Raw genomic sequence first — 26,450 nt, forward strand, 5'->3', positions numbered from 1 at the left:
GGAAAAGAAAGAAAGAAAGTAATGAAAGGACGAAACAAAACAAACAAACAAAAAGAAAGAAAGAGAAAGAACGTAAGAAGCAAAATAAGGAAAAAAGAATGAAAGAAAGACAAAAAAGAGAAAGAAAAAAAAAAAATATATATAGATATATATATATATATATATATATATATATATATATATATATATATATATATATATATATATATATATATTTTTTTTTACGTCATGACCTATAGCGCTGGTAGGCTTTTTCCTGGTGGGGCCTAATGGTCGGCCCAAGGCTTCTTCCGGTGGGTCCTGATGGTCGGCTCCAGCCTGTTCTAGCGCAGGCAGTGTTTATAGTGGCGCCATCTTGCATTGGCTCATGCTGCCTCCCGGAGCTCATCTTTAATCCTAGAATCTAGAGTCCGGGTTGATAGGTGGTCTTCTGGACAGCATGTGGGTAGTTTTAAGCCACTCGGCGGCGGCTGAAAATCCCAGCTTGGTGGCACCATGGGATTGAACTCGCGTCCTCCTGAACGCGGTGGTGTTATTTGTCGATTCAGCCACCGCCTCCTGGTATATATATATATATATATATATATATATATATATATATATATATATATATATATATATATATATATATATATATATATATATATATATATAAATCGTGTTCTCTCCAATACTTTTCTTCACAGTGATAAAATGAAAACAAACTTACTACTTTCTTATATCCTTTTCTTTCTTATTGCAAAAAACTGATATTATGCAACGCAATACAATGTAAGCTTTTTATAAAATCTCTAATGCTTGATCACATCTTATTGTCCTATATTTATTTTTTTCTATTTATTGTTTCTAAATCACTTATTAGACTATGAGGCACAATGTAAGGCTTGTAAGCTTATAATAAAATATCTAATGCCTGGCTAAGTATCATTGTCTAATATTTTATCCATTTTTTTTTTCTATCTTCTGCCAAAGCATCGTAAACTGCTTCATTCGTGTCCTACATATTATCTTGCTTGCTCTATTGCAAAAACTTATTAGGCACAACATAAACTTATGACTAAATATCTAATGCTTGCCTATGTCTCCTTCTGTCCTATCTTTTACCTTTTCACTCTGTTTTATTATTGCAAAACTATAATCAGGTTACTCAGCACAATAAAGGCTGATAATAAAGTATCTAATGCATGACAACATCTCATTTCGTCCCATAGTTCTTTTTTCTTTTAAGTTCATGCAAGAAGGTTACTTAAGCTACGAGATACAACAACATTTTGCTAACCCATTAACTAGGGGTTGTCTGTCACGCTAAATTCTGGCCTAAATGACCTAAAACAACACCTCATAGAAATGTATACACTGGTTTCTGCAATAATAAGGCACTGTGGAGTGTGGACATCCCTCAACACATAAAATAAACATATTACTTTCTTCTTTATACTGCCCCCTTCCCATCCTAAATTAAATACCTCCCGGCAGGATCTATCGACCTGCTCAAGCAACGAACTCTGTGGGCGTACCCTTGGCCTCTTCCACAGCCCGAAAAGAAGGGTCGGCTTCAAGAAGCGTGCCACATCCCCGCATAGCCGGAGTTGGTATTCACAGACTATGCGGGTACTAAGCCTCGAATCAGATTCATGGAGTAGTCGCAGGTTTGACACAAAGTCGCTCCAGCGATATCCCATGATTCTGCGAAGGCACTTATTACAAAAGGCATCCGTCCACCTCTTCAAGTCGCAATTCAGTGACCATGTCTCAGCCATAGGGCAAGACAGGGGGCAAAAGCGATTTAAAATTTTAGATCTTCTTTCTTCACAGGCATCGACAACGCCATATACTCGTGCTGAGCGAGTCCATAACACCGCGGGCCAATCCGCTTTGAGACATCTAATGAAAACAAATAAATATTGCACTTTTTCCAGAACACACTAACAATTACAATTATTGCATATTTTCCTCCCTTCTATTCCATAGGCGTAGTAATAGTAGTAGTAGTAGTAGTAGTAGTAGTAACACTTTTACAATATAATAACCATCAACACCACTATCATCACCACCACTATCACCATCATCAGAACACTACATTTAATTAAACATATTATTAATTAAACATTAATAAACTCTCCCATTAAATATGCCTTTCCTCATTATCTTTTCATCATCTCATCTTTCTCTCCTCTATCCTTCTACATCGACCTTCTTCATCCTCCTCCTCATTCCTCCGCCTAGTACTTCATGAAGACGGCGGGTACATGGGTGCGAGGGAGTGAACCAGCGGCTGTACCATGGTGGTCCTGCCGCCGTCCTCCTCGCCAGGGCCTGGTACAGCGCCACGGGACACAGCCACCAGTACACGTGGAACACAGCAACCAGAGAAGGGTCGGTATTATAAGACACTTTCGCTTCTCACATCAGTATTTCTAAAGGTCAAAGAGAGGATCGATTGGGTTCTAATGAGTGTTTCTTTATGTTCACGGTACAGAGAAGAGCCAAACTACCACCAGGGTCATAAAACTACTCCTGGAAATGCCCACAACTCCTACGAAAGCCTTGTCAAATATGTGTACTAGAGCGACGAAGTGTTTAGTAATACGGCCCACGGCGTGACGGCGTGACGGAGTCAGCGGCGAGCAAGGACGGAGCAACCTCACTACACCTTCTAACAGATTCGAACACCCTGCCGCACTGCATTCCTTTAGGTTATGCCACGTGTCACAAAATTAACTAATATATCAATGAATGGCTTGAAAACCAATGCTCCTCTCGACCCCTATTAACATGCCCTCCAACACCTTGTACGCTAACACTATCAGTAAATTAATAACTTGGACCTGAAGACCACTCTTGAGGGCCTCTAATGCTTCTCTCTCCACCATCCTTCCCATCCAACACCCTCCCACACTGCAAACCCCGAGATCATGTAAATTATCACATAATTAATTAAAACTAACTACAACTATCAATAAATTAACAATCAGGGCTTCAATGCTCCTCTCTACACCAAGATGATCACCTCTGCCGCGCGTACAAGAAGGGCGACACAAATACCTATATAAGAACAATGGGAACTATAGGAATATCGACTTTGAGCAACGCCAGCCGACACTCCCCGCCTGGCAGTTGACCAATAGGCGAAGACCTCCAACAGTGGATTTGAGGTTCGTTCATGTATGTTTACAAAGCAGGCGTTGATGTAAATAACCTACTTGATGGACCACCGGTTATTCTTTATCGTGCATTGAAAAGAGGAATTATGGATTATTGATATTGAAGGATTGACGAAAGTGCATTAGGCGAGAGAAGGCAAGAAGATACGAAAGAAACTTGTACTGTAAATAAAATTATACCACAAAAAGACAAGGGGGGGGGTCATACCTGAAGATAATTAAAAGGGGGTCGTACCAAAACAGAGATACGGTATCATACCTAAAGAGATACCGTACCATACCCAAAGAGACACCACACATGAGATACCATACCTAAATAAAACTATAGGAGGAGGGTCACACCAATACAAAAGCGGGTCGTATCAAGGTGGTCGTCAACTCACCAAAGGCCACGATGTTAATGAGCCCCGCCACGATGTAGACACTGCCCTGGACAGCGTGGGGTCGTCCCTACCGTACACGAAGAGGACGACGACCGCCCCCACCTGCACGCCAAAGGGACGACCTCCACGGCCAACCACGGCAGCAACAACGACCGGATGTTCTGTGGGAGGGCGTGGTGGTAGTAGTGGTGGTGGTGAAGGAGAAGGTTAGGTTTGGAGGTGAAGGGAAGTAGTTGTAGAGGTAGTAATAGTAGTTGTAGTAGTAGTTGTAGCAGCAACAGCAGTAGTAACAGTAACAATAGTAGTAGTTGTGGTAGTAGTAGTAGTAATAGTAGTAGAAGTGGTAGTAGTAATATGAATAAGTAAAATGAAAGGGGAGAAGACAACCCTCAAGATATTAGGTCACTAAGGAATGAAATCTCCATAAACAGAGAAGGAAAACAGAGAGACACTCTGAGTGACCTAATGAGAGAACTCCCAGAAGACACAAGGAGGAGGACAGATATTGCACAGGAAGTGGGCGCTTCAAACTGGCTAACCACACTACCTATCAGGGCAAAAGGCTGCAACTTAAACAGAAAAGAATTCACTGATGCCCTTGCCCTCAGGTATGGCTGGCCAGTGGATGGGCTCCCAAACATGTGTAACTGTGGCTCACCCTTCAACCAAAATCATGCCATGACATGCAAGAGAGGAGGTTTCGTCTGCATGAGACATGATGAAGTAAGAGACGTAACAGCTCAGATGCTGAAAGAAGTCTGCCACGACGTGACTGTGGAACCCATGCTGCTCCCTCTGCAAGGCGAACACCTCGCCAGACGCACCGCTAATGTTTCGAACGAAGCACGAGTGGATGTTAGCCCCAGAGGGTTTTGGACTCGTGGACAAAGGGCATATTTTGACATAAGGATCTTTGATCCCATGGCCCATTGCCACAGAGACCTGACCCTTGATGCAGCCCACAGAAGAAACGAACAAGAGAAGAACAGAGCATATGAAGAAAGAATACAGAATGTGGACCAGGGCTCCTTCACCCCGGTAGTATTCACGACGGCAGGAGGGATGGGACCAAGGGCGCAGAGCTTCTACGCAAGACTCGCCGAAACACTGGCGGATAAGAAACAACAGCCAAGAAGCAGTGTGGTCGCCTGGATGAGATGCAGGCTGTCCTTCTCCCTCCTGAGGTCAGCCTTGGTCTGCCTGAGAGGAACCAGGTCACCTGCACCCAAAACCACCCGCATTGTTGACCTGGACTATGAGGCGACGGTGGTTGATAGTCGTATCAACCACAAGCTCTGTTAGCTTAAAAATAAAATGTTTAGTAAAGTTTGTAATATTAAATAAAGATGGTTGTCGGCCACAGTCATTGGCGGGGTGGGGCCAATGAATTGCTTTGTGAAAGGATATGAGAAAATATACCGCTCACAACGCAACTCTAATAGATGGAGGCCCGTAAAAAATAAAAAATAAAATAAATAAAAAAAAAAAGTAGTAGTAGTAGTAGTAGTAGTAGTAGTGGTGGTAGTAGTAGTAGCAGCAGCAACAGCAGCAGTAACAGTAGTAGTAGTAGTAGTAGTAGCAGCACCAGCAGCAGCAGCAGTAACAGTAGAAGTAGTAGTAGTAGTAGTAGTAGTAGTTCGTACGCGTGAACGTGCAGTGAACGTAACGAAATATAGTGCAATCTGGTGCCATTGACGATGCAGGTGTTAATTACGAATTACTGCTTTTGAGAGAGGCCGTGTGCTGGCCGGCAGTGTGAGAAACATCGGTGTAACGATAAATATTGGGTCAAGTGGCCCACGTCCCCTCGGTGCTTGTGAGCGACGCTCGACTCTGTGGCGGACGGCCGGAAGGTGGAAAATTGGAAGGCAGAGCTGACGGAAAGAGGGAGGAAGAGGAGAGAGGGAAAGGAGGGAAAGAGAGGAGAAGAGGGGAGAGAGTGGTATAGGATGAGCTGAAGGGGGAGTGAGAGTAGAGAGGGGAGAGAGAGAGGGAGAGAGAAGAGAGAGCAAGTTATAGTTTTTCCATGTACATCATCCAATATATGTTCTCAGTATGTCAAATAGATTAAATGTCAGTGATTTATAGGGGAGTGGTGAGCTCTGGCAGGCGTGTCGGGATGGGCGGAGGTGGGTCAGTTTTCAAGACCGAGGGCAAACAGTAACAGCCCCCCCACCCCTAACGCTACCCACGCACATCCCTCACTTCCTGGGTCCCTGCTAACCCCTGCCCTGCTGCCCAGTAATCTTCCACCCCTGCCTGAGGTCCATAAAACACAGAGTATCTGACTCGGCGAACTGCTGGTAATGATATCACTACTACTACTACTACTCAACTTTAATGTGTAGGGTCAGGGCATTAGTAAAATTGTAAAGTTTTGGAGAGGAGCAAGGGTAGTGGAAAAATAAACAATCATTCTAATATTACCGTAAAGGTAGAGTAAGCATATGTAAGTGTATGTCTGTGTGTAGGTATATGGGGGGAGACAAGAGTAAAAGTGGGGTCTACTACTATTGCTCTATTCATCACCACAAATAGCAACTAAGATACACTAGCATGCATAATGGCACCGAAATGGAGCCCCCTCAATGTTGCATTTGTTCGTCTCGAAATCAAAACTGTGTTCAATGCTCGTGCGTAAGACGAGGCCAGCCCTGTGTGAACTGTAAGAGAGGTGGAGATTGTCGAAACCCAAACAATCAACGGCAGGATGTGGAAAATGGGGAGCAACCACAAGTGGTGCTGGGTGGACAGGCCAATGAAGGCGCTGGAGATGATCAGGTGGAGGGGGGTGCAGGTGGCGAGAGACAAGGGCAAGGTGACCAGGGTGAGGACGCCTCGCGCGAGCTCCGCTTCTGGCAGAGGTGGACACTCGAGGAGACAGAGGAGTGGGTGCGAGACGCTTACAATCATGTGGTAACGTTTTCTCCCAATAACGTATTTGAGGCCCCGAGATGTAACGCCACCAAAACCTTGATAGAGGAGAAAACCTACCTCATTAGAGCGTACAACAACTCCACGCAAATCGCCCCCTACGCTTTAAAGATTCTGGCCATACTACCGCACCTCATATGCCAACGGACTCACAAAAAGTCGAAACAATCTGAGGACGTGAAGGCGGTACAAAGAAGAATGGAGCTGTGGAGGAAAGGGGACGTCCGGAAGCTACTTGACGAGGCTAAAACACTGCAGGAGAGACTAGGCAGACGTAACAGTCGCAAGAAGGACAGTGACGACAGGGCTAGAAACTTTGCTGACAAGATGAGACAAGGCAAAGTGGCCATGGCAACTAGATCACTGTCAATAGAAGATGAGGCAGCGGGAGTCCTTCCCATGACGGAAGAGACACGCCAGATCCTCAAGGACAAGCATCCAGATGCTAGACCTGCACACCCAGAAATGAAGTTCCTTGAGACTACACCCCACCGCATCGAGTTGTCTTCGACCATATTAGCGGTGACGTGATCTGGAAGCACGCCCTTCACACGCAGGGAGCGGCTGGACCATCAATCTTGGATGCCAAGGGGTTGAAACACCTCCTCAGTAAGAACATCTTTGGTAATCCAGCTGTGGATCTTCGCGACGCAATAGCCGCCCTAGCAAGAAAATTGGCGTCAGAGAATTGCCAACACCTCGAGCCTTTGATGGCCTGCCGGCTCATCCCGCTGGATAAAAAACCAGGCTGTCGCCCCATCGGGATAGGGGAGGTTCTCAGGATTATCATAGGCAAGGCTATCATGGATGTGTTGAATGACTACGTGAGGAAGGCGGTGGAAACCTCAAGTGTGTGCGGGTCAGCAGGCTGGGTGTGAAGCTGCCATTCACGCTGTCAGGAGAATGTTCGAAGACCCAGAATGCGAGGCGGTGCTGATGGTGGACGCTGCAAATGCGTTCAACAACATCAATAGGAGACAGCACTGCACAACATCAAAATCAAGTGCCCTATATTCGCCCAATATATTGAAAATACATACAAGGAACCTGCCAGACTGTTCATCAGCAGTCATAATGACCAACGACTTGGAGACCCGGTGGCCATACAATCCTCAGAGGGCACCACCCAGGGGACCCAGTGGCCATGGCAATGTTTGCCCTGGGAATGATGAAGCTGCAGGACATCATCCGCCATGAAAACACCAACGTCAAACAGGTGGCGTATGCGGATGACCTCACCGGGGTAGGAAAGTCTGCAGACCTCAGGAAATGGTGGGACCTCGTCAATGAACATGGCCCTAAAATAGGGTACCATCCCAACGCCACGAAGTCTGTGGTGATTGTAAAACCAGAGGCATACGATCGGGCCAAAACAGCATTCCAGGGCAGTAACGTGAAACTGTCAGTGACTGGAGAAAGACACCTCGGGGCAGCCATTGGAACAGCTGAATACAGAACCGAGTATGTGAAAACGGCTGTAAAGCGCTGGGAGTCCGAACTGCAGAGACTGAGCGAGATCGCCAAAACAGAACCGCAGGCAGCCTACGCAGCATTTACGTACGGTGTCAAGCATAAATGGAACTACCTCATGAGGACAGTTCCTGATGTTGCTCCGTTACTAAAACCTCTGGAAGATGCTATCAGAAACACCTTCATACCGGCGATAGCAAATGGGAGATGTCCCAGTGACCAGGAGAGAAGATTGCTGGAGTTGCCGCCAAGAATGGGTGGGCTCGGCATCACCAACCCGCAAAATCTGGCTGAGTCTGAATTCGGGAACTCAATCCGAATCACAGCCTCCTTGACCGGATATATTACCAATCAAAATGAAAAGGGAGAAGACAACCCTCAAGATATTAGGTCACTAAGGAATGAAATCTCCATAAACAGAGAAGGAAAACAGAGAGACACTCTGAGTGACCTAATGAGAGAACTCCCAGAAGACACAAGGAGGAGGACAGATATTGCACAGGAAGTGGGCGCTTCAAACTGGCTAACCACACTACCTATCAGGGCAAAAGGCTTCAACTTAAACCAAAAAGAATTTACTGATGCCCTTGCCCTCAGGTATGGCTGGCCAGTGGATGGGCTCCCAAACATGTGTAACTGTGGCTCACCCTTCAACCAAAATCATGCCATGACATGCAAGAGAGGAGGTTTCGTCTGCATGAGACATGATGAAGTAAGAGACGTAACAGCTCAGATGCTGAAAGAAGTCTGCCACGACGTGACTGTGGAACCCATGCTGCTCCCTCTGCAAGGCGAACACCTCGCCAGACGCACCGCTAATGTTTCGAACGAAGCACGAGTGGATGTTAGCGCCAGAGGGTTTTGGACTCGTGGACAAAGGGCATATTTTGACATAAGGATCTTTGATCCCATGGCCCATTGCCACAGAGACCTGACCCTTGATGCAGCCCACAGAAGAAACGAACAAGAGAAGAACAGAGCATATGAAGAAAGAATACAGAATGTGGACCAGGGCTCCTTCACCCCGGTAGTATTCACGACGGCAGGAGGGATGGGACCAAGGGCGCAGAGCTTCTACGCAAGACTCGCCGAAACACTGGCGGATAAGAAACAACAGCCAAGAAGCAGTGTGGTCGCCTGGATGAGATGCAGGCTGTCCTTCTCCCTCCTGAGGTCAGCCTTGGTCTGCCTGAGAGGAACCAGGTCACCTGCACCCAAAACCACCCGCATTGCTGACCTGGACTTTGAGGCGACGGTGGTTGATAGTCGTATCAACCACAAGCTCTGTTAGCTTAAAAATAAAATGTTTAGTAAAGTTTGTAATATTAAATAAAGATGGTTGTCGGCCACAGTCATTGGCGGGGTGGGGCCAATGAATTGCTTTGTGAAAGGATATGAGAAAATATACCGCTCACAACGCAACTCTAATAGATGGAGGCCCGTAGTAGGATTAAAAAAAAAAAGTAGTAGTAGTAGTAGCAGTAACAGAAGTAGTATTAGTAGTAGTAGCAGTAGCAGAAAAGTAGTAGTTAAATAGTGGAACCAGTAACACACTATTTATTCATTCACACTCATATTTATGTTCTGCCTTTCATTTGCCTTCTACCTCTCAAGCCCAAACAGACGGCCACGCCAAGACGTAATTACCATAACTAATGTACTTGTACCCAACACCTTTGTTCCCCTTCAAACATTACTAAGAACACTTAAATTATGTAGAGGCAACTTTAAAGGGAGAAAGAAAAGGAGAAAGAAGAGGCTAAGAAAGAGAATATTGGAGGAGAACTGGGAGGAGGAAGAGTACAAAGGAAAAGCAAACAGCAACAAACCTATTGGTCCTAACTGGGATATTTGTTGTTGCTACCATCTACTCTAATCTACGAGTCAGAGACACAGGACAGCAAAGGCGAAGGCTCCTCCCCTCCCTCAAGTCCCTCCAGCCGAATCTGGCAAAAAAAGGAAGAATACCATGTAGTATAGAAAAACTACAATGGAATTTTACATGGACAGAAGGAAGATCATACACGACAACTAAGCTAACACTGCTTTCTGTTAGACCGGAGCAAAATAACGGATGTTCGGGTTAGTTTCTAAATATTTGTCTTGTCGGTTTTTGAACGTGCAAATAGTTTCGCTTTCGACGACGTTTTGAGGCAGACCATTCCATACATTGATGACACGGTTGAAGAAGAAGTGCTTTGATTCATTTGAGTTGAAACGCCTCCTCGTTATTTTGTATCCATTGTTTCTTGTTACACTTGAGAGACTAAAATAATCATAAACAGTAACGTTGTCGAATCCCTTGCACATTTTGAACACTTCTATAAGGTCACCTCTTAGCCTGCGCTTTGATAAGCTGAATAAGTTCAGTTCTTTAACTAGGCTTTCTTTAGTTGTGAAAACAAGATCGAGGATGTTATTTTCGCGAGTTGGTTTATGTTCATGCTGATAAAGAGCACTTTCTAATAAGTTACTGTACCCTATAGATCGTGACCTGAGTATATAGCTAACGTGTCTCCCCAACTCTTTACTGGTAAGTTAAAGTCTTCCATAATTACAGCTGCAAATTGATTTCATATAATAAGTCAGAAATTTGTTCGAACAGTTTTCTGTCTATTTCAGTTGCTTGGTTTGGAGGTCTATAAACAATGCCAATAATTAATTTACTTGAACGGTTTTTTTTTTTCTACGAAAACGGTGTCTATATTATTTATTCTTTCTACATTGATAACACGTGCATTTAAACCAGCACGAATATATAAGATGACACCACCACCAACTTTGTTTTCTCTGTCGCAAAGAAAAATTGAATTGCCGGGTAAGTTAAATCCCCCCCAAAAAATCTCTGTTATTTGTATTCAACCATGACTCCGCGACGGAGATAATGTGGAAGTTTTCCGTTGCAGGAAGTTCTTCCAGATCTATGAAATTATTTCGAATGCTGCGGGCGTTTGCGTAACACGCTTTCATATGGTCATGGTGGGATTGGTTGATGGTCCTTTGATTGTTTACGTGGCGTTCTCTATCGGGGTTCGCTGGTTTTTTTCTTTTTGCTCTGAAAAGTGACACCTGCTCACTAAGAAGTCTTCCAAGTCTAACCGCCCCGACGGGATTTAGGTGCACACCATCGCGTTCGTACAAGTCATTTGCACTATAAAAGTTATTCCAAAAGTTCACAAACTCGACATTTTCTTGAGCACATAATGACTTTAGTCGGTTGTTTGTCCTGAAGGCTTTACTGTAAAAAGCGTTACTTTCTCTCATCCGCGGGAGGATACCAGATATCATTATGCTGTTGTTGTTTTCCTTGAATTGTCGGATCAGTCTACGATATTTTTCCATTAATTCTTCTGAACGATTGGCCTTTACGTCGTTCGTTCCTACATGGATGACGAACAGTGAGTTTTGGTCTGAGCCGGTCATAGCATCGTCGCGCGCCGCAGTGATGCCATCTACACCTATACCAGGGAAACACATGCGCTTACGTTTCTCAGATGAAGCACGACTACAAAATTATGGTAACTGACCTCTGATCATTGAATCGCCAATTAACCAGGTTTCCTGTTCCTCAACAACCTACTGCTTTAGAATAGCAAATCGATTGAAGGTCGTAGATTCCAACATTTTTCTTGGCGTATAAGGCCTGGCTCCATTCCTGTAAGGAATGAAACCGTCGTCAGGTGTTTCGGTACTCGGATTTCTCGTGACTTGGGCATAGGTCGGTTCGGTCGGGTTGGGCAAAGAAGGGGCAGTGTCGCTAGCCTGCGGCACAACTATGTCGGCCGCAACAAACTCCTTCAGGAATTCGTGTTGTTTTTCTGGAATGTCATATTTCATTTTCAAATCGTCGTACTTACGGTCGCTAACACAAAGGCGACAAGCAGAGGAGTTTCTAAAATACTGAGGAGCGAACCTCCAGCAACATACTTCGCAATCTCTCAGGTTGGACGGCATTTTGAATTAGCAATTTCTTGACTGACAATAAAAGCAAATATAGCACAGTTACTGTAAAACTTAAGGGTGTCACCATAATACAATTTAAAAAGTTAAATGCATAGAAAAGAGATACTGCGGTTTCCCAGTCCCCCAGGAAAATAAAGGTATGGAGACCTCCGCAGGGCCAGAAAAAAACAGAAATTGGCCATTATGAGTGATGAGCCTTCGGATTTGAAGCTACAACCTTGTCAACCCGGTCGAATTTGTCCTTAAGCTTTGTCCCAAAAAGACTGGGGCCGGCGTGGTTACCCATCACCCACACTGGGTAGAGAGAAAGGAGTCAGCCACCCAAGAGCATCACAACATGTGTCCCCCTTCAAGCACGAGCCTTGCGGGCCCTGGCCCAAGGCACCTGTCACCAGGTGTGCTCCGAGGACTTCCGCAGGAAAAAAAAAACACCGCCGCGAAGACTCCGAAGTGACGAGAACCTCCCGGGATAGTGAGAGAAACATCGGAGGAAGACTGAGACTAGAGGCTGGGTAGAATACCTGTAGAATGGAGAGAAAGGAAAGGATGTGTCCTCAAAAGTGTAAGGGAGGGTGGCAACCCTTGGATACACTACCCATAGGAAGGAAAAACAAAAAAGGTAATAGTTCAGAGAGAAAGAAAGAAGTCCCTTTTAGTCGCCTTTTACGACACGCAGGGAACACGGTGGTGGAATTCTTATACCCCCAAACACAGGGAGGAGGAGGAGGAGGAGGACGCCGAGAAGAACGAGGAGAAAGATTATATAGAAAGAAATGGAAAAAGACAAAAAAGAAAAGGAGGAGGGAGGAGGAAGAGGAAGAAGAGGACGAGGAGAAAGAAGACTATATAGAAAGAATGGAGAAAGAGAAAAAAGAAAAGGAAGAAGGAGGGGGAGGAGGAGAAAGAGGACGAAGAGAAAGGGAGACGGTGGCTGAACAGATAGCGAGACGGCCCCGCGTTCAGGAGGACGCGAGTTCAATCCCCGACCGGTGCCACCAAGCTGGGATTTTTCAGCCGCCGCCGAGTGGCTTAAAACTACCCACATGCTGTCTAGAAGACCACCTATCAACCCGGACTCTAGATCTTAGGATTAAAGATGAGCTCCGGGAGGGCAGCATGAGCCAGTGCAAGATGGCGCCACTATAAACACTCGCCTGCGCCAGAACGGGCTGGGCCGACCATCAGGCCCCACCGGGAAGAAGCCTTGGACCGACCATCAGGATCCACCGGGAAGAAACCTACCGGCGCAATAGGCCAAGACATTAAAAAAAAAAAAAAATAGAAGGAATTGGAGGTAGAGTAAAAAAGAAGAGGAGGAAAGAGAAACATGGAAACATGGAAATGCAAGCAACAGAAAGCCTATTGGCTCATTACGTGGTTGCCCGCTTTGGTGATTTAATCTGCTCGACAGCCACTTGGGGCCTGGGGAGCAGATGAAAGCACCTCGACATTGAGGAGTAAATGAAAAGCACCTCGATATTGAGGAACAGATACAAGACATAGAAATACACGAAGACTGGGAGAGGACGAGTGGCTTACATAGGGCAGCCCCAGAATCCCCCCCAATACACACGGTGGGTGAGGTGTAGGTTCAGGGGCACAGGTAGAGGCTTGATCCTCGTTTTACCGGCGGTACTAGGCACGGCACCAGTAACCTGTCACCTTACTGCACCCACACCTCACTCCACCTGTCATGCGGACATTAACTGTTGCTGTACTCTATTGTTGACTTACGCTACTTGCAATCTAGGTTGTGGGGGAGAATTATATGAATATAGGTTGAGGTCTTGCTGCAATCTGTCTGAAAATATGTACCTCAATATTCAGTTCACTCCTGACGCAGCGAGGTGACGGTCGATTCTATATTTGAAGGAGTTGATGGTATTCGCATTTACTACTTCTGAAGGAAGATTATTCCAGTGACGAATGACTCGGTTTGAAAAGAAACTCCTTCCGATGTCTGTGTTACATCGACTCGACTTAATGGGTAAGCCGTTATTTCTAGTTCTTAGGTAGGTTTGCAGTTCAAAGAATTTGGGGTAATCGACGTTATTGAAGTTTTTCAGATACTTGAAGACTTGAAGCATATACCCTCGCAGGCGCCTTTTCTCCAATGTAAAGAGATTGAGTCGCTTGAGTCGTTCCTCGTACGGTTGAGCCCTTAAGGTTGGAATCATCTTTGTGGCGCGTCGTTGAATCCTTTCCAGTAAAGCAATGTCCTTTCTGTAATTAGGAGACCAGAACTGTACTGCATTCTCGAGGTGCGGTCTTACCATGGAATTATTCAATGATAGCATCACGTCTGGCGTTTTACACTCGAAGTTCCTCGCTATGAACCCGAGCATAGTGTTGTCTTTGTTGTAGGCTTTTTTACAGTGATTCGCGTGTTTCAGGTCACTGCTGATAGTGACCCCAAGAGGTTTCCCATTCATGATGTATGTGTGGTTAATATTTCTGGACCCAATGTGCATGACTTTGCATTTGTCAACATTAAGGGACATTTGCCATTTCTCCGACCATTCGATAATGTGATTGAGGTCTTTCTGAATGATTTCGCAGTCGGTCTTTGTGAGGGCCTTTCCACCCACCTTGGTGTCATCAGCAAATTTCGATATTGTTGATTTCAATCCTGATTCGAGGTCGTTGATATATATGATGAAGAGAATGGGTCCCAGCACTGACCCTTGAGGCACTCCACTAGTGACTGGAAGCCACTCGGAAGGCTGTCCGTTAAGTAGCACTCGTTGTTTTCTGCTGGTGAGCCAATCTCTTATCCACGCGATCAGATTGGCTCCAATGCCCGCCGAGTGCAGTTTCTTAAGGAGTCGCTCGTGCGGTACCTTGTCGAAGGCTTTCTGAAAGTCCAGGTATATAACATCACTGGGGATGTGGGCATCCCAGTTATTATATATACCTTGGAAGAAGTCTAATAAATTCGTTAGGCAGGAGCGCTTGTTTCTGGAGCCATGCAGGGTGTCGGAGATTACACTATTGTCTTCTAGAAACTTGGCAAGTTTGTCTCTAATAATCTTTTCGAGTATTTTTCCTGCCACTGATGTCAAACTTATGGGCCTGTAGTTTAATGCAACGCTTTTGTCTCCTTTTTTGAAAATCGGTGTTACGTTCACCATCTTCCAGTCTTCCGGGACCTTGTTCAATTTAACAGACTGGTTGAATATGCTAGTGAGTGGCTGAAGTATTTGTTGTTTAAGCTCTTTTAATAACCGTGGTGACAAACCGTCGGGTCCCGTTGACTTGTTCGTGTCGAGTTTGTCCAAATACTTTTTAACTTCTTGATCGCATATTGTGTCAATTTCCAGCGGCGTGATCTCACTCGACGGGTCAGGGCTCTCGGGAATGGTTTCGATGTCCTCGACTGTGAATACGGATGCGAAGTTACTGTTGAGGATTCTGACCATCTGTTTACTGTCCTGAGTTACAGATCCAGTCTCATCTGTCAGGGGACCAATATTGGATTTTACTTTCTTTTTCGATCTGATGTATGTGAAGAATATTTTTGAGTTTGTTTTGATGTCACACGCTATTTGCTTTTCGTAGAAAACGAGGAGAAAGAAGACTATATAGAAAGAATTGGAGGTAGAGAAAAAAGAAGAGGAGGAAGGAGAAGGAGGAGGAAAAGGAAAACGAGGAGAAAGAAGACTGTATAGAAAGAATTGGAGAAAGAGAAAAAAGAAGAGGAAGGAAAAGGCAGAGGAAGACACTGATGAGAAAAAGAGAAAGACGAGGAGGAAGATGACAAAGAGGGGTCTCTCGTCTTACCGTGCAGGCTCCGTAGGTGAGGAACAAGGCGGCGAAGGAGTAGACGATGTAGAAGACGAGGCACACGATCAGGATGGTGTTCAGATCTGCAATAGTAGTAGTAGGTAGTAGCAGTAGTAGTGGTAGTTGTGATGGTGATAATGACTGCCCTTACCAACTATAACATACACACTCTCCTTTTTATTACACATCTTTATTTCCTCTCTCTCTCTCTCTCTCTCTCTCTCTCTCTCTCTCTCTCTCTCTCTCTCTCTCTCTCTCTCTCTCTCTCTCTCTCTCTCTCTCTCTCTCTCTCTCTCTCTCTCTCTCTCTCTCTCTCTCTCTCTCTCTCTCTCTCTCTCTCTCTCTCTCTCTCTCTCTCTCTCTCTCTCTCTCTCTCTCTCTCTCTCTCTCTCTCTCTCTCTCTCTCTCTCTCTCTCTCTCTCTCTCTCTCTCTCTCTCTCTCTCTCTCTCTCTCTCTCTCTCTCTCTCTCTCTCTCTCTCTCTCTCTCTCTCTCTCTCTCTCTCCCAATAAATCTCCCTATCCCTATATATGGCTTTAAAATCTATGTAAACCTATATAAATCTCTCAACTTACTCCCAATGACTCCCTCTATCCATCCCTATGTCTGCTCTGAATGGTCTGAATATCTATGTAAATCTATGCAAATCTCTGTACTCACTGCCTATGAATCCCTCTATGCTGATGACACTCTCCACCATCTTCAGCCGCTCCTCAGTCATGTTGAGGCTGACCGCGTTGCAGTAGTTCACGTAGGAGCCGGCCAGCGCCTCCTTCACCGTGTCCACGTTGATGAGAGCGAAGCAGAGGCCCACCGCCGCGCAGAAACCGACAGTCTGGGGGCGTGGATGACGAGGAGGGGGGAGGTGAGGGGGGCTAGAAGTGGAAGGGATAAGAGAGGGTGGGGGTGGTATGTTATGTGGTGATAGCGGTAACAGTGATGGTGATGGTGATGAGGAGGTGAAGGTGGGAGGATGAAGACGGTGATGATGATGAGGGAGTAAGAATGGTGGTGGTGGTGGTGGTGTGGTATGGTGTTAGGGGTGATAGTGGTGATGGTGATGAGAAGGTGAAGGTGGAAAAGGTTGCTATGGGAGGTCGAAGAAGGTGATGATGATTAGGGAGAATGAGAATGCTGGTGGTGTTGCTCGTGGTAGTGGCGGTGATGGTTGTGGTGGAACTGAGAAGATAGAGGTGGAAATCGGCAGACCCGTAATTTTGGCAGCTTTTGAGGGGGCTAGAGCTAGGGCATCATTGTTGGTATTATAAGACACTCGCTTCTCACAACAGTCATTTCTAAAGGTCAAAGAGGGGGTCAGTCAGGTTCCAATGGGTGTTTATTCAGGTTCATGGTACAGAAGAAGACTCACACTACCACTAGGGTCATAAGACTACCCCTGGAAATGCCCACAACGCTTACGAAAGCCTTGTCAATTATGTGTTCTTGGGCGGCGTTATGTCTTGTAATGCGACCCAATATGTCCATGAGGTGGGGGGAAGGGGGGCACTTTTAGGGGCATTATGAAGTCGATATAGGAAACACTGGGGGGGCAGCTATAGCCTCCCTAGCCCCCAGAAATTATTACGACCCTGCGTTTGACAAGGCTTTCGTAAGAGTTTGAGGCATTTTCAGGGGTAGTTTTATGACCCTGATGATAGTTTGACCCTTCTTCTGTACCATGAACCCCAAAACACACCTATTTAAACCCAATTGATCTCCTTTTCGGCCTTAGGAAAGAAATATCACACCTATAGAAATATTATGCGAAGGGGCAAGGGAAAGACATGAACGACTACTTCAAAACGCGACATTCAAATGAGGTTTGGGAGCCTATATCATTCCTTTCCGCCCGTATAACCTACATTAATAGTTAAATTTATCATACATTGTTTGATTGGAAACCGTTATTGGTGTGAGTGGGACAATGTTTAGTCAGAAACCCAAGAATACAACGCGCCGAATAGAGCAGACTGGTAACTCCCAAGCAGGACAGGATGTGGGGAGATACGAGGAAGAAGCGACTTAGCAGAGAGATGAGGCGGGACGCGTCTATTTATTTCTTTAAGAGCGGTTCTGTGGTTATGGGAAGACCACTACTTACTGCTCTATCAGCCTCTATGCCTAAAGTTTCCTCACGTTTAAGGAAAGCCCTGTATCACGCTCCTAACATGTAGAAAGGCCAGGCCTCGAATTTACAATTAATCACAATCTTTAACTTAAAAGTTCCACTGAATCTCAAGTTTAACTTATAGCTGAGCTTAAAAGAAAAAATAAGTTCAACTTCGCTGGGGAGGCGATGGGCGGGGCATCTCGGAGCCTCGGAGGCTGTCTACACGTCTATTTATTTCTTAAAGGGCTGTCCTGGGGCTGTGGGAAGACGTCTACCAACTCTTCTATGTCTACTGCTTCCTCACGTCTTAGAAAACTATTGGATCACGTCCCTAACATGCAAATAAGCCCAGTAGCGGATCCAGAGGGGGGCACCTGGTCACGTGCTCCCCCAAAAAGAAATATTATAATTTTTAATAACGGAATTATTAATAATAATAATAATAATAATAATAATAATAATAATAATAATAATAATAATAATAACAGATAGAATCAAGTGGTGATTTTTATTTAGAGTGGGAAATATGGCTGCTCCCCTTACTTTAAATTTATTTGGAGAAATTAATTTGATTATTAGATTAATAAGTTGAAGAATATTTACAATTATAGGTCTTTCTTTTTCTTTCTTTTTCTTTTTCGGTATTTTTTCTGTTCTTTTTCTCTTTTTCTTTCTTTCTTGATGTTCTTTTCTCTATCATCCTTTTGTTGATGTTCTTCGATGGTCTGGGTGCGCCGCTTTCCTCCCAGAAGAGACCCACCCATAATTTTGGTGATGTTACTGAGGGCCGAAAGGCGGATGATGTTGGTTATATTTTTCTTTTCTTGATGTCGTGGTTTTCTTGTTCTTTTTCTTGATGTTTTCTTTTTCGCCATTTTTTTCTTTTCTATTTCTCTTTATCATCCTTTCTTGATGTTCTTTTCTCTATCATCCTTTTGTTTATGTTCTTTGATGGTCTGAATGAGCCTCTTTCCTCCCAGAAGAGACCCACCCATAATTTTGGTGATGTTAGTCAGGGCCGAAAGGCGGATGATGTTTCTTTGTATTTTTCTTTTCGTGGTGTTGTTCTTTTATTGCTGTTACTTTTCTTTTTCGAGGTTTTTTCTGTTCTTTTTCTTTTCTATATTTTTCGGTGTTCTTTTCTATACCATCCCTTTTGATGTTCTTTGGTCTGGATGAGCCTTTTTCTCCCCAGAAAAGACCCACCCATAATTTTGGTGATGTTAGTCAGGGCCGAAAGGTGGATGATGTTTCTTTGTAGTTTTCTTTTATTGATGTTTTTTCAATTATTGCTGTTACTTTTCTTTTTCGATGTTTTGTTCTGATCTTTTTTTTCTTTTCTATATTTTTTGGTGTTCTTTTTTATATCATCCATTTTTTATGTTCTTTGGTCTGGATGAGCCTTTTTCTCCCCAGAAAAGACCCACCCATAATTTTGGCGATGTTAGTTAAGGCCTAATGGTGGATGATGTGTGTTTGGGTTTTCTTTTTTCGATGTTTCGTTTCTATATTTTCCTTTTTCTGTTGTTTTTTTTTCATTTTCATTTTCTTTGCTGTTCCCAAAACGTGGATTGTCTACGACATCTAACGGGCACCACAAGCCCGGGTTTGTTGTTCGGAGTTTGCTCTCCTAGGCGAACTGCCTACCATGGCTAACGACCTCCACCTGGCCGTGTTTGTTGTTCGGAGTTTACTCTCCTAGGTGAAGTGCCTACCATGGCTAACGACCTCCACCTGGCCGGGTTTGTTGTTTGGAGTTTACTCTCCTAGGTGAAGTGCCTACCATGGCTAACGACCTCCACCTGGCCGGGTTTGTTGTTCGGAGTTTACTCTCCTAGGTGAAGTGCCTACCATGGCTAACGACCTCCACCTGGCCGGGTTTGTTGTTTGGAGTTTGCTCTCCTAGGTGAAGTGCCTACCATGGCTAACGACCTCCACCTGGCCGGGTTTGTTGTTCGGAGTTTGCTCTCCTAGGTGAACTGCCTACCATGGCTAACGACCTCCACCTGGCCGGGTTTGTTGTTCGGAGTTTGCTCTCCTAGGTGAACTGCCTACCATGGCTAACGACCTCCACCTGGCCGGGTTTGTTGTTTGGAGTTTACTCTCCTAGGTGAAGTGCCTACCATGGCTAACGACCTCCACCTGGCCGGGTTTGTTGTTTGGAGTTTGCTCTCCTAGGTGAACTGCCTACCATGGCTAACGACCTCCACCTGGCCGGGTTTGTTGTTCGGAGTTTGCTCTCCTAGGTGAACTGCCTACCACGGCTAACGAGTCCCACCTGCCCGGGTTTGTTTAGAGTTTGCTCTCCTAGGTGAAATGCCTACCACGGCTAACGACCTCCACCTGCCCGGGTTTGTTGTTCGGAGTTTGCTCTCTTAGGCATATCGTCTACCACGGCTATGGAACCCCACTGCTCGGCTTTGTAGCCGGAAGATCTCGGGCACCTCCTTCGGGGCCCCGGGGGACGCATTGGCGCCCTGCCGGGAACCCTCCACTCCTGCCACGCTCGCCAGGGAGACCTTGGGCTCGCTGGCGCTGCCCCGCCCCGCCGAGGCGAGGAGGGCGAATGCAAGAACTCGCTTCTTAAAACTACCTGACTAGATTATGAAATCAATCATAAGTACCGAAAAGTCGCTGATCACCGCGTATATCGGTTCTGGGATGGAAGGCCGACGGGCCTCAGGGACGCACACAAGCATTCAAGGGAATCCTCGCGACGGCTCACGGCGCAGCGTCCGTTTCCCTCTCATCTTACTTTCGATATTTCCTTTTTATTATATTTTCCTTTTCTGATTGATTGACTGTTTGCTTTTATTTAATAAGAATTAGTTCACCAATTAATACCTTTCAGGTTCATTACATTCATATGACGGCGGCGGCCCACTAAAGTTTCCTAACATTGCCATTGGCGTCCCACTTATGAAGGGTCGTCTGTTTATTTATTTTTCTCTTCTATATTTCATTCTATTTCTCACTTTCTTTCTCACTCTCTCTCTCTCTCTCTCTCTCTCTCTCTCTCTCTCTCTCTCTCTCTCTCTCTCTCTCTCTCTCTCTCTCTCTCTCTCTCTCTCTCTCTCTCTCTCTCTCTCTCTCTCTCTCTCTCTCTCTCTCTCTCTCTCTCTCTCTCTCTCTCTCTCTCTCTCTCTCTCTCACACACACACACACACAGACACCTCGAACATTTTCTTTTACATATATATACTTTCGTCTCTCTTCGCGAAAATTATGAATATATATTTATTTCATAGTGCGGGAGAGAGGGAGGAAATTAGACAGCAAGTTCCATAGCTAGACAGTTCTTAAATTAGGTAGCTTAATAGTTAGTTTAGTGGACAGTCAAGCAGTTAGTTAGCTAGATAGATAGTTAGATGGTTGATTAGTTAGTTAGATACGAACCCCTTATCAAATGTGGGTGAATATGGGCCGAAGAGAAGGATGTGGAGAGGAGGAGGAGGAGGAAGAGGAAGTGGATGAGTAAGGAGAGAAGGAGGAATATGCAAACGATAATAATAATAATGAGAGAAAGGGAAACATGGAAACAGGAGGAGGAGGAGGAGGAGGAGAAGTCGAAGAATAAGAGGAAAGAAAGAAGATGAAGAAGAGAAGAAGGGGTGGATGCAGGTGTGGAGTTGGTGATAAGAGTGAGGAGGTGTTAGTCCACCCTATAAGATGTGGAATATTCATGGCGATAAATATTAAGGAAAGATGTAATATGTTAGCTGAAGAGAGAAGCCAATTAATGTGAAGAGTGGAGGAGGAGGAGGAGGAGGAGGGAGAGGAGGAGGAGGAGGAGGAGGATGAGGGGAGAAGTAGAAGACGAAAAAGTTGAAAATATTGGAAAAGAAAGAGATAAAGAGGATATGCAGAGGAAAAAGAAGAGTGAAAATGGAAAAAAATAAAGAGGAGGAGGAGGAGGAGGAGGAGGAAGAGGAAAGCATAAGGGGATGAACATAAGGACGAAGAAAGATGTAAAGTAAGTTAAGAAGAAGTAAAGGAAAAAGAGACAGCAAGAAGGCGAAGAGGAGGAGAAAAAGTAAAACATAAGTTGAAGTGAATGAAAACAAGGAAGAAAAGAAGAAACACTAAACATCCTCGGTCTATCCTTATCTCAAAATCTCAACTGGAAACTTCACATCTCCTCTTTCACTAAATCAGCTTCCTCGAGGTTGGGCGTTCTGTATCGTTTTATGGAGTATGCATCCCACGTATGGGGGGGCTCCACTCACACAGCTCTCTTGGACAGAGTGGAGTCTAAGGCTCTTCGTCTCATCAGCTCTCCTCCTCTTACTGATAGTCTTCTACCTTTTAAATTCCGCCGCCATGTTGCCTCTCTTTCTATCTTCTATCGATATTTTCACGCTGACTGCTCTTCTGAACTTGCTAACTGCATGCCTCCCCCACCTCCCGTGGCCTCGCCACACGCGACTTTCTACTCAAGCTCATCCCTTTACTGTCCAAATCCCTTACGCACGAGTTAACCAGCATCTTCACTCTTTTATCCCTCACGCTGGTAAAATCTGGAACAATCTTCCTTCAGCTGTATTTCCTCCTGCCTACGACTTGAACTCTTTCAAGAGGAGGGTATCAGGACACCTCTCCTCCCGAAATTGACCAATCTTTCGGCCACTCCTCTAACTCTTTAGGAGCAGTGAGTAGCGGGCTTTTTTTTTTTTTCATTATTGTTTCCTTTTTTTATGCTCTTGAACTGACTCCTTTCTGTAAAAAAAAAAAAGTAAGGGATGCCGATTATTCTTAAAAACTTTAAATAAAATGCTAAGGGCACCAACTTGACGCCGATGATCAAGATCAAGAATTATTAAGTGCCAGAGAAACAAATTTAATTGAATTGATAGTTCTGTCAAGTAACTTTAAATTGCAATTGGCAACAGACATCCAAACAGGAGCACAATACTCAAAGTGGGGCAAAATGAATGCATAAAAAGATTTGAGTACAGTTGAGTCACAAGCAAATATTTTAAAGGCCTAACAAAGTAAGCCTGTCTTCTGTGCAAGTGGAAGACATGGAACGGATGTGCTTCTCAAATGTCATCATCAAGTGTAAGTAAACTCAACAGCAAATATTTTCTCCTCCTCCAGCCTCTCTTCCACATTCATCTCACAAATAAAGCTAATGAAGCCCCTCTTGTAACCTAACATTTTAGAAGTACAATATGGAGGACAGGCTGGGATGGGAAAAATTAGTAACCCAGAAACTAGCCTACAATGTCTGCCTAATTAAGTAATACTCGTAGGTAAAGTGGGGAGCATGCGATATTGCTGCGCGTTGCATCCGTGGTCATTTCCACCTCCTTGACTTTTTGAGCCTGTGGTGGATTCGTATCCACTAGCCCGGGGACACTTGGCCCCATGCCGTCAGGATTCCCACAATTTACCTTCCCCAAGTTTCCCCAGGTACCGCTTTATCGACCACCCCGAAAGGAAGGATGAACAGGAGCAATAGCTGGGTGGGCTGTGCCGAAGGCACCTAATCGGACTTGAACTCTAATCGGACTCGAACCGGTGCCCCGTGGAGAGGTAGGCGGTCACAGCAACCACTCAGCTAGGGAGGCGCAGGGGCTGGGGTGTAAAGAGAGAAAGCCCATTTTAACTCTCACTCTGCCCGGAAATAGAACCCAAAATCTCTATTCAACCGAGAAATTTTGGATGCGAGCCGAGTGCCTAGTGACCCCTCCCCCCGAAATTATTTTCTAGATCCGCCACTGAATAAGCCCCAACCCGCTAGCTGCACGGAGGCGGTGGGCGGGGCATCTCGGAGGCGCGGGGAGGCATTGCACATGTCAAAATATTCTACGTATTTATTCTATGGCTCGGGGAAGACCAACCACCCACTCTCCTATGCCCGCAGCTTCCTCAAGTCTAAGGAAACCACTATATCACGCCCATAACGAACAAGAAACAGCAGGGAACCCCCCAGGCCTGCGCGAAGGAAATAGATGATGCGGTTACTCCATGTCACCTCGTACGTTAATTCGTACAAAGCGTTCTCGCCTACCTCCGTCTTTCCCCGCGTGTTTGTCCACAGGGGGCAGCACCTACCGGGCGCAGTGGGGTAATGGGGTCTTTCACAGTGCTCTAAGTTGCCTCGAGTCGTCGGTGTAGGCACTTCCCAACCCCTCATAACCCCTTCAACTCCACATAGCCCCCCCAACCCCACATAACCCCTCAAAGCACACCTACGCACATTGCTATTATTATATTTTACTGCCCACAACAACTATAATGAACATAAACGCCGATTCCATGCTTGATGCCAGGGGTCGCTGCTGAAAACCTTCCATAAACCGATCATAACCTCTCAACCCCGTATAACTCCCCTTCAACCCCACATAACTCCTCTCGAACCTCCCCAACCCCTACATAACCCCTCCCCTACCCCACATAAGTCATATAGAACCTCCCCAAACCCCACAGTTTCATATATAACCCCTCCCCTAACCCAACTAATCCCTCCCCACCACCCCAACCCCTCCCAACCCCACATGACTTTTCCCCAACCCCCAACAACCCTACATAACCCATCCCAACCCCCCCACAGCCCCACTTAACCCCTTCCCAACCCACCACAATCCCAACCCCATCCAATCTCACATAACCCTTCCCCAACCCCAAATAACTTCTTTGTAACCCCACATAACCCCTTCCCAACACAACATAACCCCTCTCCAACCCCAAGCAACCCTCCCCAACCCCACATAAAACTCCCTAATCCCCACAGCCCCACGTAACTCTGCTTAATCCCCCCAACCCCACGTAACCCTACCCAACCCCCCACAACCCCACGTAACCCTTCCCAAGCCTCCCACAACTCCACGTAACTCTCCTTAACCCCCCACAACCCCACGTAACTCTCCCCAACCCCCCACAACCCCACGTAACTCCCTAACACCCCACAATCCCACGTAACCTTCCCTAACACCCCACAACCCCATGTAAGCCTCCCAAACCCTCCACCACCCTACATATAGCCTCTTCCCAACCCCACATAACCCCATTCCAACCCCGCATAACCCCTCCCCAAGAATGACTGTTGGACTGTGAGATTAAGGGGTCATATTCTCAAACATTTCGGCGCCCCAGCACACATTTTAGGCCCGTAATTTGGGCAGATTTTGGGGGGCAAAAGGGCATCATAGGTTCATGAGTTTGGTGGGGGAGGGGGGGGCGAGCAAAGCAAACATGCGCAGGTGGTAGAATTTTTTTTATTAATAAGCACTTTTAGGGATATTATGAGGCCGATATAGAAAACATTGGAGAACTAATGCCCCCCCAAGAAATCCTGATAAGTAAGCAAAGATATGGCTGGGAGCCTTCGCTTGAGCTGCGCGTGGCTCCGGTGGTCATCCCCGTCACATTGGCCTTTGAGTTTGTAATGGGAAGAACCCATCACCCCGGGACACAGGGTCAGTGTGACATCCGGGTTACCACGGTTTACCTTCCCCAGGTGTCCCCAGGTACTCATTTATCCCCCAGCCAAAAATGGAGAATGAATAGCTGGTTGAGCTGCACACCGACCCGGGCAGTCGGTGTGCAACTGTTGGTTCGAACCCGGACCCACGAATTCGTAGGTAGGCACGGTAACCATTGCACCACGAAGATGGGGTATATATAATATAATGATAAGAGAGGAAGAACGATGGAGAAGTTGTTGGTGGTGGTAGAGGGGGGGGGGGGGTGAATAAGGCAGCAATGAATAGAGAAAGAAATGGGAAAAGTATTGTTGAAAAAGATAATGATAGAGTAAGAACGGTGGTGAGGGTGGTGGTGGTGGTGGTGATTGATGAACAGGGTAGCTATGAATAGAGGAAGGAAATGGGAAATATATTGTTGAAAAAGTTGGTAATAGAATAAGAACTGTGGAGAGGGTAGTGGTGGTGTTACTGGTGGTGGTGGCCGTGAATAAGGCAGCACTGAATAGAGGGGGAAAGGGGACACGTATTGTTGAAAAAGAAGATAGAGAAAGAACGACGATGAGGGTGGTGGTGTTACAGGTGGTGGTGGTGGTGTTACTGGTGGCGATTAAATAGGCAAATAAATTAAGTTTGGAGCATACATTATAGGCTGCACGTGGCCTCGGCGCTCACCTCCGATACATGGCTGAATAAGACAAAATTGAAGCGACAAGAGAAGTGAAAATGATGAATGTGGGAGGCGGATAAAGATGATGAAAAGGGAATAAGAACAAAAAACATTATATAAACATCATAACTATGGAATAATGAATCTCTCTCTCTCTCTCTCTCTCTCTCTCTCTCTCTCTCTCTCTCTCTCTCTCTCTCTCTCTCTCTCTCTCTCTCTCTCTCTCTCTCTCTTCATTACCTTCATTTCTCTACCTTTCTATGGCTCATTTCTTCCTAATATATTATTTTCCATCTCATTAACCTCTCTCTCTCTCTCTCTCTCTCTCTCTCTCTCTCTCTCTCTCTCTCTCTCTCTCTCTCTCTCTCTCTCTCTCTCTCTCTCTCTCTCTCTCTCTCTCTCTCTCTCTCTCTCTCTCTCTCTCTCTCTCTCTCTCTCTCTCTCTCTCTCTCTCTCTCTCTCTCTCTCTCTCTCTCTCTCTCTCTCTCTCTCTCTCTCACACACACACACACACACACACAAACACACACACACATATAAAGAAAAT

The 26,450-nt window shown here is 45.5% G+C and overlaps 1 long non-coding RNA gene and 1 pseudogene across 1 annotated transcript; both read right to left on the reverse strand.

Annotated features, from left to right (window-relative positions):
* Positions 1-1,286: 1,286 nt before the first annotated feature.
* The window catches only part of LOC126995336 (uncharacterized), a 26,096-nt pseudogene continuing 932 nt past the window's right edge, over positions 1,287-26,450 (reverse strand).
* Positions 18,391-20,544, reverse strand: LOC126995400 (uncharacterized). The gene is made up of 3 exons (XR_007750300.1): positions 19,943-20,544; positions 19,739-19,874; positions 18,391-19,466 (listed from the first exon to the last, which is right to left on the reverse strand). It is a non-coding gene; the product is annotated as an uncharacterized LOC126995400 (long non-coding RNA).

This window comes from Eriocheir sinensis, chromosome 8 (genome assembly GCF_024679095.1).
Source record: "Eriocheir sinensis breed Jianghai 21 chromosome 8, ASM2467909v1, whole genome shotgun sequence".
In the NCBI taxonomy this organism is placed as follows: Eukaryota; Metazoa; Arthropoda; class Malacostraca; order Decapoda; family Varunidae; genus Eriocheir; species Eriocheir sinensis.